Source organism: Rhinolophus sinicus, chromosome 3 (assembly GCF_057876585.1).
Source record: "Rhinolophus sinicus isolate RSI-liver-muscle chromosome 3, RSI-T2T, whole genome shotgun sequence".
NCBI lineage: Eukaryota > Metazoa > Chordata > Mammalia > Chiroptera > Rhinolophidae > Rhinolophus > Rhinolophus sinicus.
In genome coordinates this window covers 54008559-54024004 of record NC_142503.1, presented here as the reverse complement: position 1 = coordinate 54024004, position 15446 = coordinate 54008559, and the positions used below count along the sequence as shown (strand labels likewise).

Sequence of the window (15446 nt, the reverse complement as noted above, 5' to 3'; positions counted from 1 at the left end):
TCTGTAAAGGTGGAACACCACAGATTCACTAAGGAACCACAAAACTGCCCTTGGGTATATTTACAGCACAAATTAATGTGATCTGGGTAGTTAAAAGAAAAAAGAAAAAATCCTCTATGATGGATTTGTTAATCAATTCAATGGTGGGAATCCTTTCACAATGTATATCAAATCATCACCTTGTAACTTTAACTATATTACAATTTTGTCAATTATACTTCAATGAAGCTGGAAAACAAACAAACAAACAACAAACAAGAGTACTTCAAACCATGCAGTTTGAAATGGTCAAAGACCATTAGTGCCCCTAGGTGGCAGAAGCAATGCCACATGTTTTTCAGGGAAAACACCTTCAAACTATGCCTTAAAGAACTGCCACAAAGGAAGCTCCAAGAAAAATGAGTATCACACAGTAAATGATTACTTCACTCATGATGAAACAAGGCTCATAAATGAGAACATTGGAATCAAGAACAATAGAAATTGGTTGTGAAGATTTCAATTATAGCAGACCACGATAAAATAATAATGCTCACTACATTTCTTTTTTTTTTTAATTAAAGTTTATAGGGGTGACAATTGTTAGTAAAGTTACATAGATTTCAGGTGTACAGTGCTGTATTACATCATCTATAAATCCCATTGTGTGTTCACCACCCAGAGTCAGTTCTCCTTCCATCACCATATATTTGACCCCCTTTACCCTCATCTACCACCACCACCCCCTTACCCTCTGGTAACCACTACAATTCAAGAAATAAAAAATACTCTTAGGAATGATAACAGGAAACTATAAAGAATGACAGAGCAGATTTGAAAAAAAACCACATATAATTTCTAGAAATAAAAAATATAATACCTGAAATTCAAAATTCAATGGCCAGTTTAACAGAGACTAGTCTCTTATACCTGAAAAGAGAATTAGTAAACTGAAAAATAGGGTAGAAGGAATTACACAGAATTGAGCAAAGAAAGTCAAAGTAATAGAAAAGAGAGGTTACAGACATGGAAAACAGAGTGAGATGGTCTAACCCGAGTGTACTTTGAGCTCGAAAAGGAAGGGACAGAGAGAACTGGGCAGAAGAGATATTTGGTGAAACAATGACAGGAATTTTAAGAACTGATGAAAGCGACCATCCACTATCCTTAAAAATCAAAATTATAAGCAAAATAACCAGAAAGAAATCCACATTTGGTTGTGTTAATATGACACTTCAGAATGCCAAAAAAAAATAAACAATATTAAAAATAGCCAGTGAGAAAGGCAGATTAACTCCCAAGAAGTGATGGTCAGACTGTCAGCAAATCCTCACCTTCCCATGAAACTAAAACTTTGGCATGATGGAAGAAAATAACTGTGAACCCAAAATTCCAGCTCCAATAGAATTCTTTCAAAAACAAAAGCTAAATACTGTCGACCCTTGTACACCATGGATTTGAAGGGCGCAGTTCTACTTACACTTGATTTTTTTCCAATAAATACTGTAAAGATGCTTTCTCTTCATTATGATTTTCTTAATTACATTTTCTTTTCTCTAGCTTACTTTATAGTAAAGATACAGTATACAATACATATGGCATATAAAATATGTCAGTCTTACTGCTTATGTTATCAGTAAGGCTTCCAGTCAACAGTAACCTATTAATAGTTAAGTTTTTACAGACTTAAAAATTATATGCAGATTTTCGGCTGTGCAGGAGTCCAGTGCCCGTAAACCCACATTGATAAATTAAAAAAAGAGAGGAAAAAAAAAAGACTCAATTGTAAAAATATTTTCAACCCACAAAAAATTGAGAAAATTTGCGTCTAATAAAGTTTCATGAAAGGAAATTCTAAAGAATGTATTTTAGATAAATGGAAAATCATCCCAGATAGTATGTGTAAAATTCAGAAGGAAAAAACTATAAAATTTATAAATTTGTACCTAAATTTAAATAAGCACTGGCTATATACACAAAACAACAATAAGGATGTCTCATTAAAAAAAAAAAAAAAAAAAAGAATTAAACTCTCCCCAAATGTACAAAAACAATACATAAATTAGTGGGCTATTTGGAAGAAATGAATTTAAAGGAATTAAACTTTAAAGAAATTAAAGTCTTCTAAATCATTTGTTGTATGACAGAAGCAAATGGATACTTGACTGACTTTATACTTGAATAAGTTAAGAAAGTATGTTAGAACTTTAGAGCCCCCACTAAAAGAAGACAAACAATATATTTTGTCCAAAATAGTAAAGACAAAAGTTGAAAGACAAAAACTATCAAATGAGAATTTAAAAATCCAGCTAACGCAATATACCAGAGAAGTTTCCAAAATGTAAGGATACGTAAAGATAGAAAGTAACAAAGATGGAAAAACATATACCAGGTAAATTCTAACCAGAAAAAACCTCATGTGGTTATATTAGTATCTTTTACTGAAATAAAAGCACTCCTAGAAGTAGTGAGAGCCATTTTATAATAATAATAGATTACTTTCTTCAGGAAAATAAAACGATTTTAGCTAATAATATAACCTCAGATTGACAACCACAAGGCAATATAGACAAATTTATTATTATTGTGGGAGATTTTAACACATTTCTTTTCTAGAGTAAGTAGAGAAAAATGGGTATGGATATAGATTTTAATAAGATGAACAGATGTGACCCACTGAACACACACTTTACCCAACAAATGTGGACACATTTTTTTCTCACACATGTAGAACATTCATGGCGCCATAAGACAATTTTCAACAAATTTCAAAGGACTCAATTCATACAATATGTACTCTCAATTCTGCCGCTTAGTAGCTTTATGACCTTGCTGAACTTTTTTAATCTCTCTGAGCTGCAGTCTCCTCAACTGTAAAATGGGGATAATAATAGCATGTACTTCAGCTACGTAAGCAGAGGCACAAAGAGATGGTGCATTAAAGGATCCTACATGCAATGAGAAAAGTTTGGATTTTAAGCTAAATGAATGTAAACAAGGAATGTCATGGTTAGATATGTTTTAGAAATATAATTTGGCAGCAAAGTAGAGAATGTCTTCAAGAAAGGAAAAACTGGGAGCAGCAGGGAGATGCATTAGGAAGAAATAATAAATCAGATGAGAGACAATGAGCGTTTGAGGAGCATATAAAAGGACCTGTCTTCACAGATATTCATATTCCTATTTAACAATTGCAGTCCCAGAGTAGAACTAACAGAACTAACAGATAAGAACAGGAACTAGCCCTACTAACTACATAGCTATTATCTCAAAATTATTTGGTGAATAACTAAGGGTACTAAAGCACACAATTCTTCCATTCCTTAAAAATGGACCACATAAGAGCCAAGCTTTAAGGCAAATATCTCTGTGACTTATAAGTATAAGAAAAAGAAACTGAGCCACAGTATCTTTATTTTGCATATGTATTTTTAAATTAAGTGTATCTTTAAAGCATTCCATAATCTCACTCATTAATACTATGTAAAGTTTATAATCCTCACTGGTAGGTATTTCTTATTCACAACCAAACCCAAAGGCAAAAGCACTGGCTATTTCTGTTACCTGATATTAACAGACACTTAAAATACTTAGAGATTGGTGTATTTGAATGAATAATCTTAGAAAATCAAGAGAAAATGTCCCTAAGCACAGAGTTTTGAGGAAATCCATTTAGCAAATTCAAATGAGACAGAGAGTAAACAAAACTCTCTATTTTCTTTATAATTTTCCTTTGTAAGGAATTTGGCTAACATAAAAGTGCATGTAATTTAAATTTGAATGAGTGAAGTCAAAATTATTTTGCGCAATTCTTCTACGCAGCACAGCACTCTCTATGGAAGAGATTCCTCCATAATTCAGTTTTTTTCCCCTTTTTTGTCATTGACTCAAAGCCCACAAGCAGTATGATGCATGATTTAAATTTAAGGGGAATAACACCTGGCTAGTGTAAATGACACTAAGAAGAATGGCTATTGCGGAGAATGCCATGGTGGCATATCCTTGCCAAAAGAGTTTCCGTTTCTCACAGTACTAATTCAATTTTCATTTGCTTGACCTATATGGGTATCATAATTAAGGTGAAAGCAAATGAGGTTCATTCAAAGTGAAAGTGTGTGCTGAAACAAAGTGTCAGAATCAGATCAATACAACAGGCAAAGGGGAAAATGTGATTGCAAGGGATTTTACACCTTGTTTCTGTCAATCATTTTGGAAATCTTCCAAACATTACATCAAATAAAGTCAAACTCAAGAGAGATTTGTAATTTACATAATTTATACTTCGGCATAAAGCAATGCTAAATATCACTGGTGCTGCTACTTGGAAAGGAGAGCAGAGAAGGGAAAGGAGAACAAGGGCATCCTTATTTGCTACTTTTCTCTTACCTCCCAATGGAAAGCATCAAACTCTATCTTGAATCTGACAACACATCATCACTTACGTGTCTCATTTGGATTAAAATAGCCTCCTAACTGGCCTTCCAAAGTTTCACTCTTGCCGACTTTTAATCAGTTTACCACAGAGCAGAAAAAAATGATCTTTTCACAATGTAAATCACATAACAAAATTCACTGTGTAAAACCCTGCAAAAGCTTCCCAAAACAAGTAGAATAAAATCCAACTCTCTTACTTTGGCCTCCATAGTCTCCATGATCTGGCCTCTGCATACGTCTCCAACCTACACTCAACCCCCTACGTGCATGTGTTATTTCCTGTGTGTGTTACTACCTAACCATGTCACATTTCTTCCCAACTTACAGCCTCTGCATATGTCATTCTTCTTCATGGAAAACCTCACTCCTAAAAGCCTAGCTCCTTTTGTTTATATGCAGTTTAAATACTACCTCCCTGGAGTCCTTCCTGACCACCTTCCAAAAACTCCGTTTGTTTCCTTCTGAGCATATGTCATAATGCACAATTATTTTTTATATTTGTCAGCTTTTTATAAAGTTACTCACCTAACATGTAAATTCTATGATTACAGGGAGATGTCTGTCTTTTCTGATGTCAACTTTTTATGACAGAAATGTAAGGTAGATTATTCTACATGTACATCATGGTTTTGTTTTTTCGTTTTTTCATTTTGAAACAATAGGACAGTGTTTCAGAAAACGTGTCCCTTACTCATGCATGATATTTGATGAAAAAGTGGTTCTAAGGTCAGACAAGGCTTCTAAGTGCCACACACTATATGTTCCTTTTGAGGGCTCATGATGCACATTAAAATATTAAAAGTTTTAAGAATTTTTTTTTTAACCTTTACTTAATCCATTAATTCCTGTACTTATAGATTCTGCAAACTCCTTATCTCCTTATTTAGCATTTATTAACCTCTGGAGGTACTAGTGTTCAACATAAAAAACTTGGAGAAATGATGCTGGGAAGAACTATTTGTCTACTGGCTTTTCTATTTACCTACCTAAAGAGATTCAAGGATTTCATCATAGCACCAAATAGTGCTCTCAAAACAAAATCTCCTGTTCTACAAAAATGTCTTTAAAAAGTTCTAAAGAAAGTCTAAAAAAAGTGTCTGGAATGTTCTAAAAATATCTTAAAAATGTACTACAATGTCAGTGGTAGAAGAAAAGCAATACTAAAGCTAAGTAAATTTACATAAACAACTAATAAATCACTAATAATGTATGCATATCTAAACTTCAGGGCTAGACTGAGATTTTGTATGTTTTATTTTTGATACATGGTTTTTAAACCATAACTATGCTAGTTTTATTATTAGTGTTGTTGTTGTTTATATAGCTACACCATGTGTGTGTATATATACATATATACACACAAAAATAAATAAATATATATATATACACACACACACACACACAGACACACACCCATATAAATATGGGTGTCTGTGTGTGTGTGTGTGTGTGTGTGTATATATATCATATGTAAGAATTACAGTGGATTTCTCATTGGAAACCATGCAAATAAGAAGAAAGTGGTATGAAATATTTAAAGTGTTGAAATAAACCTACTAACCTAAAATTCTATATCCAGTGAAATTATACTTCAAGATTGAAGAAGAAATAGTGACATTTTCAGACAAAAATAAAAAAATATAATAGACAAGAAGACATAACAACCTTAAGCATGTTTGCAACTAATAACAATGTCAAAATACATGGAAAAAAATTGATAGAATTGAAAAATGAAATAGATAAATCCACTATTAGATTGGGATATTTTAATATTTTTCCCTGAATAACTGATAGATCAAGCAGTCAGAAAATCAGTAAAGATACAGTGCACCTAAATAACATTATCAATCACCTTGACTTAACTGACATTTATAAAATCCTCCCCTAACAGCAAGATACACATTCTTCTCAAGCTCACATAAAACATTCACAAAGATAGACCACATACTAGGCCATAAAACAGACCTTAACACTTTTAAAGAATAGAAGTCAAACACACAATTTATTCTTAAACCACAATGGAAGTAAACTAGAAATCAGTAACAGAAATTCTATAGCTATTAAAATCCTAAAACATTTGGTGATAAATTGCATATTTCTAAACAAATAGGTCAAATAAAAAATCTCAAGAGAAATTTAAAAATATTTTGAAGTAAATGCAAATGCATATACAAGTTACCAAATTTTGTGGAATACAGCAAAAGCAGTATGTAGAGGAAAATATATAGCCTTGGATGCATGTATTTGAAAAGAAGATCTAGAATCAATAACCTAAGCTTCCCTCTGAGAAAACTAGACAATGAAGAGAAATATAAGCCTAAAGGAAGCAGAAGAAATAATAATTATTCAAACAGAAATCAAAGACAAAATAACAATAAAGAAAATCAACAAAACCAAAACTGTTTTTTGAAAAGATGAATAAAATGTATTACATTAGACAATGTATTTGGAAGTACCTTGTAAACTGTAAACACTTTGTATAACACTGCATTATTTCATTCATTTAAAATATGTTCAAATAAGAAAATTAAACATCCTAAAGAGGGACTTAACATAATACAGATGGTTAAAATATTGATAGCAATCCACAGTCTTCTGAATATTATATGGATGAGAATGTATCATGAGGATTTTACTATTCTGTTTCCAGATATCTGTTTGCACTTCTGTTCTGCATCATTTGTAATGTGAGCAAAGAGAACTCTCTGCCTTATAAAATGGTACTGTAAATTGCCATGCTGAAATAATCAAATATCAACATTAATAAAATTTAACTCAACTTTATTTTTCAACCATTAAGATGAATATTTGTGGAATAAGGCAGAGAGCTGTGCTATCATGCCCTTGTTTTCCTAGGACCTTGAACTATAGATTGTTTAAAAATACAGATTTCCCTGTCATATAGATAAGCTTTAGACAACGATTTTACACTAAAGAATTTTTTTTCCTCATACTGTCTCTGAAACCTTATCAATAGTCAGAACACCAAGTCTACTACAGATCTTCTCAATATGTATGACCTTCTTTTCCAATCTCTTATCTAAGAATATGTTGACTAGAACTGTAAAAAGAGGGCAGAAGAGTCATCAAAAACGTGCATTATTATTCCTTGGCAATATCCTTGGCCAATTTCCTTGGCCTAAAAATTCTAGATCCGAACTTGAGGGGGAAATGGGAGAAGAGTAAGTCCCAGTTCCCCCAGGAAACCCAAATTTTGGGCTTATCCAACTCCTAGAGACCAGGAGGTGACCAAGGAACAGGCCGGGAGGAACAGCGTGAGACATTGACCTCAGTCTTCTGTTTCTGCTCCAAAGGGAGCTTCTATTCCTCAAGCTGTGGAAACCTAGATTACCTCACAATATCCAAGTGACCAAAGCCTGCCAAGCAGTGCTTGCTGGAGTAACCCTGACCCATGATCCTTGGCTATAGCCTCCTATGTGTCTTCACCTGGATTGCGGGGAGGGGTGGGAGGACGTCAGCTTCTAGACTCATGGGTTGATTGCTAACACTGGAGCTGTCTTCTGAGATTATGGATGACTTTATTTTTCAAATGGCTTTACTCTCCCAATAGCTCCTACATTCCCTATATCCAGGAAAATGTGATGAGCTACAGGTATCAGCTTCTATTTCACCACTTTTCGTTCTAGCTACAAGTGATTGGGGTGCAAGATCCAGGGACAGCGAGTTAGATCAGGAAGATGTCTAAAGAACTGACAGACCAAAAAGTAGAAGCTGGGGGAAAAGAGGTATGCTAAGAGCAGATCAAAAAATCAGACAAAGAAGAGGAACCTCCAACCGCTTCATCCCATGGCCAGGGGTGGCGTCCAGGTGACAAAACAGTTAGGAACTCAAGGTCTGAACCCAGGGCCAGACCCTCTGCACTCCCTGCCATGGTCAACTACACACCAGTACTTGCCATGCCTTGAGCCCAGGAGTTGGGCCATATCTTGGCAGGCTGTGCCCGCAGGCTGTGCCCGCAGGCTGTGCTGCAAGCTGCGGCTGCAGTCTGGAGTGCTCTTCTGTAGCATCCTCCTCCTGATCTGGGCATGTCTTTCTCTATGGCTCCTTCTACTATTCCCACACTCTGACAGTCAGCCACCTCAGCCCCATGCATTTCTACTGCAGGACCCGCTGTGACTCCTCCCCTCCTTACTCTGCTCCTTTCCTGTTGCCAATGTGTTCCTAGTTATGGGTGGACATGATTGGGTGTTGATGTATGGACTAAATTGCCTTAGAGCTTGAGCTGCCAGAGTCCCCAGGAATCAAAATTTGGGAATGTTCTTGGTCACCATTTCATGCTACGCAAGAGGCGGCTAAATCATTTCCATTTCTTCATGCTCTGTGCTGCTGCATTACCACTAAGACCTGCACCAGATGCCTCTGGCTTCCTGCTGTTCAGCTTTGCAGAGCAGAAGTGGCTCCTGGAGGTGGACCTGTATCCGGACTACAGAGAGAAGCCATATGTGTCCTCTACTGGAACGAATATCGAGGTCCAAAGCAAGTGCATCCAGCTTCCCTGCCCACGTCTCTGGGCTCAGGTACCTGCTGTGCAATGTTCCAATGAGCTGTACCCGCATAGGGGTTGCCAGCAACGTCGGCTTCCTCAGTGTCATACTACTCTCCTTCAGCTCCATGCAGTGGGTGTGGAGAGGCATCTGGCCATGACACCACTTTGCATTGCAGGTAAACATCCGAAAAAGAGAGTTCCGAAAAGGAAGGCCAAGGAAGGATCTCTGCCAGTCAGCTAGGTCAGGAGGATTCAACCCAGCTGTCAGACCTAAGAGGATGGTGAGAGCCCTGAAGATCCCTCCAGGACAGAGGGCCAGCTGGCTGAGGAGGAGAAACCAGATCAGCAGCCCCTGAGCGGAGAGAAGAGCTAGAGCCAGAAGCCAGTGATGGTTCAGGCTCCTGGGAAGATGCAGCTCTGCTGACATGTTGGCTGACAGAGGCCAAGTTGTTTGCTTCTACCAAAAAGCGATGTGTAACACGGAGTATTGTGATGATGGAGGATGATTTATGGCACACTTGAAAACATACCTTCTCTTAACCATAGCTCACATCCGACTGACTGCACTACACAAGCTGAAAGTTGTCACACAGTTACTAAGGTTTGACGCACCACTTCCCATACTGAAGATCACTGTCTTTCCATTGGATGGCACTTGACAGCAGCATTCACCTTATTTTGTGATCACAACGGAAAGGCTCCGTGTCACACATTGCTTCTGGACGACAATTTCTGTCAAATAAAGACATCACAGTGTGTCCTCATCCACCTTATTCACTGCATCTGGCACTGTGTGACTTCTGGCTCTTCCCCAAAGTCAGAATGATTCAGGACATCGAAGCATCAACAACAGCGCAACTAAAGACACTCACGAAACAGGACTTCCAGAACTGCCTCAGAAAGTAGTAAGAACGATGGGATAAGTGTGTTCGAAGTGAGGGGTGTATTTTGAGGGGGATCAATGGGCATGTGTCTTTTACTGTAATAATTTTTTTATTTAAACATTCACCATAGTTTTTGATCACACCATACACACACACGTACATAGGTATGAATGAATATGTATATGTATATGTGTACACACACACTAACATACATCTCTCCTGTTCTGTTTCTCTGGAGAACCCTGACTGACACACAACCCTCTATTTGTTCCCTTTCACCTTAGGATTCCCAGTGACAATGACACAATGCTTAGGTGTTTGGCATTTAGGACCAAGGAGATGGTTCATGTTACTGGAATAATGATGTTCGATAATTTTTATTCTCATCGAATCTAGGCAGCAACAGGAAAACATATTTTCACATGATGAAAGTCCCAAACAATGGATCTGTTCTTATTTCCATTTTCACTAGCCACTAAGAAATTTTTAGAAAGTCAGTCCTTTTATAAGGGTTTCAAGATATATACACACATTAGTATATACTTGAAATCTAGCTAAGAATGAAAAACAAACTTTCATCAAAACCTTACAATGTTTTTTGATCTACGTCAATAAATTTTTATAGCATGTTAAGTGTCTTAAGACATTATGCTATACAACTACCAATTTAAAAGTTAATTTCAAATAAAAATTACATTAACAGTAAAAAGAAACATTTATTATCATATGACATGTACTATGCTAAGTATTTACATGGATTATCTAATTAAACACTAAAACAAGAGAAAATAAACAACCAAAGAGCTATCAGTTAAGACCTCTCATCACATTCTTTAATAGACACGGAATATGAAGTTTAGTGATATGAAATAATTTGTCTAAGGTCAAAATAGTAGGTAGTAAAGTTCATGATTCTAAAGCCCGTATCTTAACTGATATGATTTTGACTGAACAGAAGTCATTCCCCTTTTCCAAACCAGTGATTATGTGTTAACATTATTGTAGTTATTGAAGAACAGAGGCCAGTGGTACACAATTTCTCTGAACCATTTCTAGGATAGAACAGTCATGTGGCTAGCAGAATATCAGACAATATCTGAAAAACATTAAATACATATCTGAAAACACCATTTAATATATGTAGTCTTTGAAGCAGAAACATCAAGAAAAATAATAGCAACTATTTTTTTTCAATAATTTAACTCCTATCTGTTTAATTTACAGCAAACATCAAAATTAACAAGAAACTGTCATGCTTGCTTCGTAGAACTGATTTTGATAGCAACGTGTTCATTGGAATGTCACTGTCTGTTTCCACTGCAGAGTGAGACTTGCTATCAGACAGGCCTGTTTTGGAGTATACTACTTAGACATGGATCTAACGCCTTACTTTGTCATGTGTTTGAGGGAAAGCTTAGCTTGCGAAAGTTCCCTGTATCTGTTTCTTTCTGTCTAGTGAGGATAGTAAGATTTACCTTGCTAGATTGTTGTAAGGACTAGGAGAATCTACGTGGTATATTGGTGGAAACCTACATAGTAGGTGCTAAATAAACTGTGGCCGCTGGTATTGTTGGTATTATTTATTGTTATCTCAAATGAAGATAGTTTCCTGTATGATAAAGAATACAGCTTGGAGAATCACTTCAGAGAGCCACTAAGAGAGGGTGAGGACCACTGTTGGTTGCTCTGGGCATAGAATAAAGATGACAAGCTGTCAGACAGAAAAGCAAATGCATGATTCAGAAGGTCAGAGAAGAAGTTTAACAGGGAGCTCATTTAGGTATTTCTGACAAGAAGTTGATTAGTTTAAAAAGGAAATTGAAATTCACACAGACAGACCAATTCATAGTCCACCAGTCCCAAGAGTCAGATTTAGACTTCAGTCAGAGATGCACTGTGCCAGATTATTCCATCTCTAGAACCTCACCCAACTATGGATATTATCTTACGAACCAGGAATTAAGGGCTGGATCCTCTGGCTTTTCTAAGGAACATACCCCAAGGGCAGGGGATATCTTTGACTAATCCCACTTCTGATTCAAACGAACTTTTAAAAAAGGAATAAGGAGCTCCTGTGAAAAGTCATGTTTTTAGTTTTCGTAAATCAGATGCCACATCCTAAGTGGGTGGAGTGAAAGCGGAGGTAGTCACAGCCCACGCCTCCACCCCTCTGAACAAAGCCCAAAGGAATTACCAACAGGACCAAAAAAAATTATACGACGCAGAATTACAAGAACATACTTGTGGTTTTCAACTGAATTCATTACTTTTAATTTATCAAGGCGATTGTGATGAAACAAACGCCCCCCCTTTGATGGATATCAATCTGCTGTGCAATATAGCACCACAGACAGTTTCTCTGATTACTGAGTATTTCCCAAAACAATGAAAAAATTAGAATGAGTCTGAAAAGATGCTGACTTTCAATTACTTTGTTTCTGTCAACCAGTAGGTCAAAACAAACTATAAAAAATATCACGTAGAGATTCCAAAGACAGAGCAATGACCTCTTTTATTCACAAAACGGTACCGACTATGCCAATTATCTCTCTATCATCCCTTCCCCTTCCTGGTATAGTCCAAACACTCCCAGAAAATACCCCAAAATCCACCCATACACACTTTATGGTTTTAAAAATTATTTTATTTTCAATTCTAAAAGCCATACATGACTATATTTAGACTGCACTTCAGAAATGGCTAAAATCCCGAGATATTGACATATACCCCCAATTTCAACCCCCACCTGCCGCAGAGGTAACCATAATTAACAGTTTATATGTAACCCTTCAGGATGTTTATGTACCAATAGAAAAGTATTTACTATTTTCTGTTCTAATTTTTATTAATTGCCATTATAATGTATGTTCAATATTGCAACTTGCTTTTATTAAGCTGTAAGAAATTCTAGGGTACACATTCATTTATAGAGGCTACAAGATTAGTGGAAATAATGCTGGACATGCAGCAGAATCCAGGTCTGTGCAATAGTCAGGAAATTATGGCTATGTCACCAACTTCACTATGCTCATTTCTGAATAATCTTCCATCTCCCACTCTCACAGGTTTTGAGTCAAACCTAAATAATGTGTGTGTGTGTGTGTGTGTGTGTGTGTGTGTGTGTGTATGTATGCTTTAAAAGTTATATACTTTTATATATAAATAAAATATTATTTCTCAAATAGGATCTGAAAAATAAAATCAGGTAGTGCTACTATTCTAAAAGTATATACTGTGGGTATTTAACTTAAAATTTTAACCAAGAAGTGTCATAAGAATATTTCAATAATAAAACTTAGCTTGGCACAGTCATTCCTAGCTTTAAACGCTTCACTGGAAACACTTTGATATATATATCAAAGGTTTAATCATGAAAAAATATATTTGTATATAAGTTCAAGTTATTAAATTGATTGTTTACAAATCTGATTCCTTTTTTTTAATATCCGTGAGGTTCTGTGCTTGATTCTCAGAGTAAATGAACAGCAGCCTTAATGTATTAAAACAATTAGAATTACTAAATCAGAAGAGGTTGCAAAACTATGACATTTAAAAAATATTTGAAAATTTACCCCAAATCTACTACATGTGGTAGTTCAAAGAAATTATTTTAGTTAAAACAACTGTATAAATGATTTCAGTTTAAGTTACAATTCTTTTAAACAAAATGTTCTTTATAAGCTAGAATCCTGAAAGGTTTGCATTTTAATTAATTAAAACATTAAGATTCTTTGGGGAAATGGTTCATAAAGAATCTCTATAAAGCCGCCTCATTTCTAGTTTTTTTTCATGAATAGGATCATCAATAATAAATGATATCACCTTCACCTTAAATAAAAAGTGCCATTCACTTATTTATTCTGATTGCTTGTCTTTATGAATTATTCACCTTTTATTTATTTACTTTTTCGGGGGCTGTGGGTTGTAGAGGATTTTTGGGGAGTAACTGATGTTTCTGAATCTTCCCATTTTCCTTTATTTGAAACACATTACCTCGCATTATTTCTTCAGAGTCCTCAAGCTCAAGTGGCCACCCAATTTTCATTTCCCAACATTAAAACAAAAAAGAACCATGGGAAAGTACTGACATACATACATATATGTAAAAAATATGACACAAAACCATTACATTTTGGGGGGTGTCAATGTGATCATAGTAGGATAACTCAGAGATGAGTTAAGATCCTGAATTCCAACTAAGACAGTATTTCCCAAGAACATTCATGTCTGAGAAGGAAGGTGGGGCAGATGGAACATGTATCTAACGTCTACCTTTTAGGTGCCAAAAGTAAAGTCAAACTGTAAGAATTATTTGAGGTCAAGTGTGTTCAATACCAAATTATAAATCCGCGCTAACATACACATTTAATGAATTAGAGGAATAAAGTATATTACAAAACTCTAATTGTATAAATCAAAACAATGAGTCATATGACAGTTTCAGGACCTGTTTGAATGTCCTAGTTTGTGCCAATTTTTCTCAATAGAGAAATTTTGACCACTGGCATTTAAAAAAAAACAGTTTTCACTTACAGAAAAAAGAAATAACACAATAATAGATGCTCCACCTAGGTAGACACAAGTGAGAAAAATGAAAATTATGACTATCCATTTTACAACCTGGGTGGACAGAAGAAAAAACAATGAAGTCAGAAGACCACAGGCTCCCAGCTCTTGATTGAACATGAAATAATTCTGGTTGAAGTGCAGAATGAAGTGCAGAATTCTTCTGAGATGGTTATCAACACATTCCTGCAGAACCCTATACTCTAAGTAAGAAGTTCTATTTTAAAATCATTGACTTAAACAAATTCCTAATTTTGGACAATTAAATTACTTCCTTTTTTTTTTTTTTTTTTAAGGAGGGCACAACTCACAGTGGCCCATGTGGGGATCGAACCAGCAACCTTGGTGTTATCAGCACCACGCTCTAACCAACTGAGCTGACCAGCCACCCCAGATTTTTTTTTCTTTTTTTTTTTCCTACTACAAACAACATTCAGATCTCTATGTACATTCATGGTTATTTCCTTAGGATAAATTCCTGGAGGCAGAATTTCTGTGTCAAATGGTTTTAAGGCGTTCATTGTCATGCCAACTGACTTTGATGATCACCACCCCTCAAACTGGGGACAATGGCAGTAGGCACCCATTTTCTATTCTGCTTTTTAAATGGAAACTAACCCCATTTACAGCATTTGATTCAGATTCTATTTCTTTCTGACATATTTTCTCATCTTCCTTATGATGTCAAATAGGTCGCTATTAAATGTCCTCTTTGAAGCATCAATAATTCCTTTCTGTTAAATGTCATCAGATTGATTAATGGATTAGCCTTCTGCTGTCTTAGGACAATGATCCCTCAGTCAGCTTCTATATAGGAACGACTAATCAAAGCATATAGTCGCCTTTGAAGGAGGATACCTTTGTTAACTTGGCACTTTAGGACACCACATGCTTTAGTATCTTTAAGTCTTGTTTAGTATGTATCTGACCTTTTGTTAAAATCTATTCAGAGCAACCTCTGACCTTAGATTCCCCAAAATGAAGCGTAGAGAGCACATTTTCAAATAAAAGAACCTAGAGATTATCTAATTCATTTTATAGATAGTAATACTGAGGGTGGCAATGGTTCCTCAGAG

The 15446-nt window shown here is 35.7% G+C and overlaps 1 protein-coding gene and 1 pseudogene across 1 annotated transcript in view; one reads left to right on the top strand and one right to left on the bottom strand.

The window, feature by feature from the left end:
* XRCC4 (X-ray repair cross complementing 4) overlaps positions 1-15446 on the bottom strand; it is a 251024-nt gene that overhangs the window by 40917 nt on the left and 194661 nt on the right. The gene's annotated exons all lie outside the window — the stretch shown is intronic.
* LOC109455055 (seipin pseudogene) lies at positions 8112-9809 on the top strand (annotated as a pseudogene).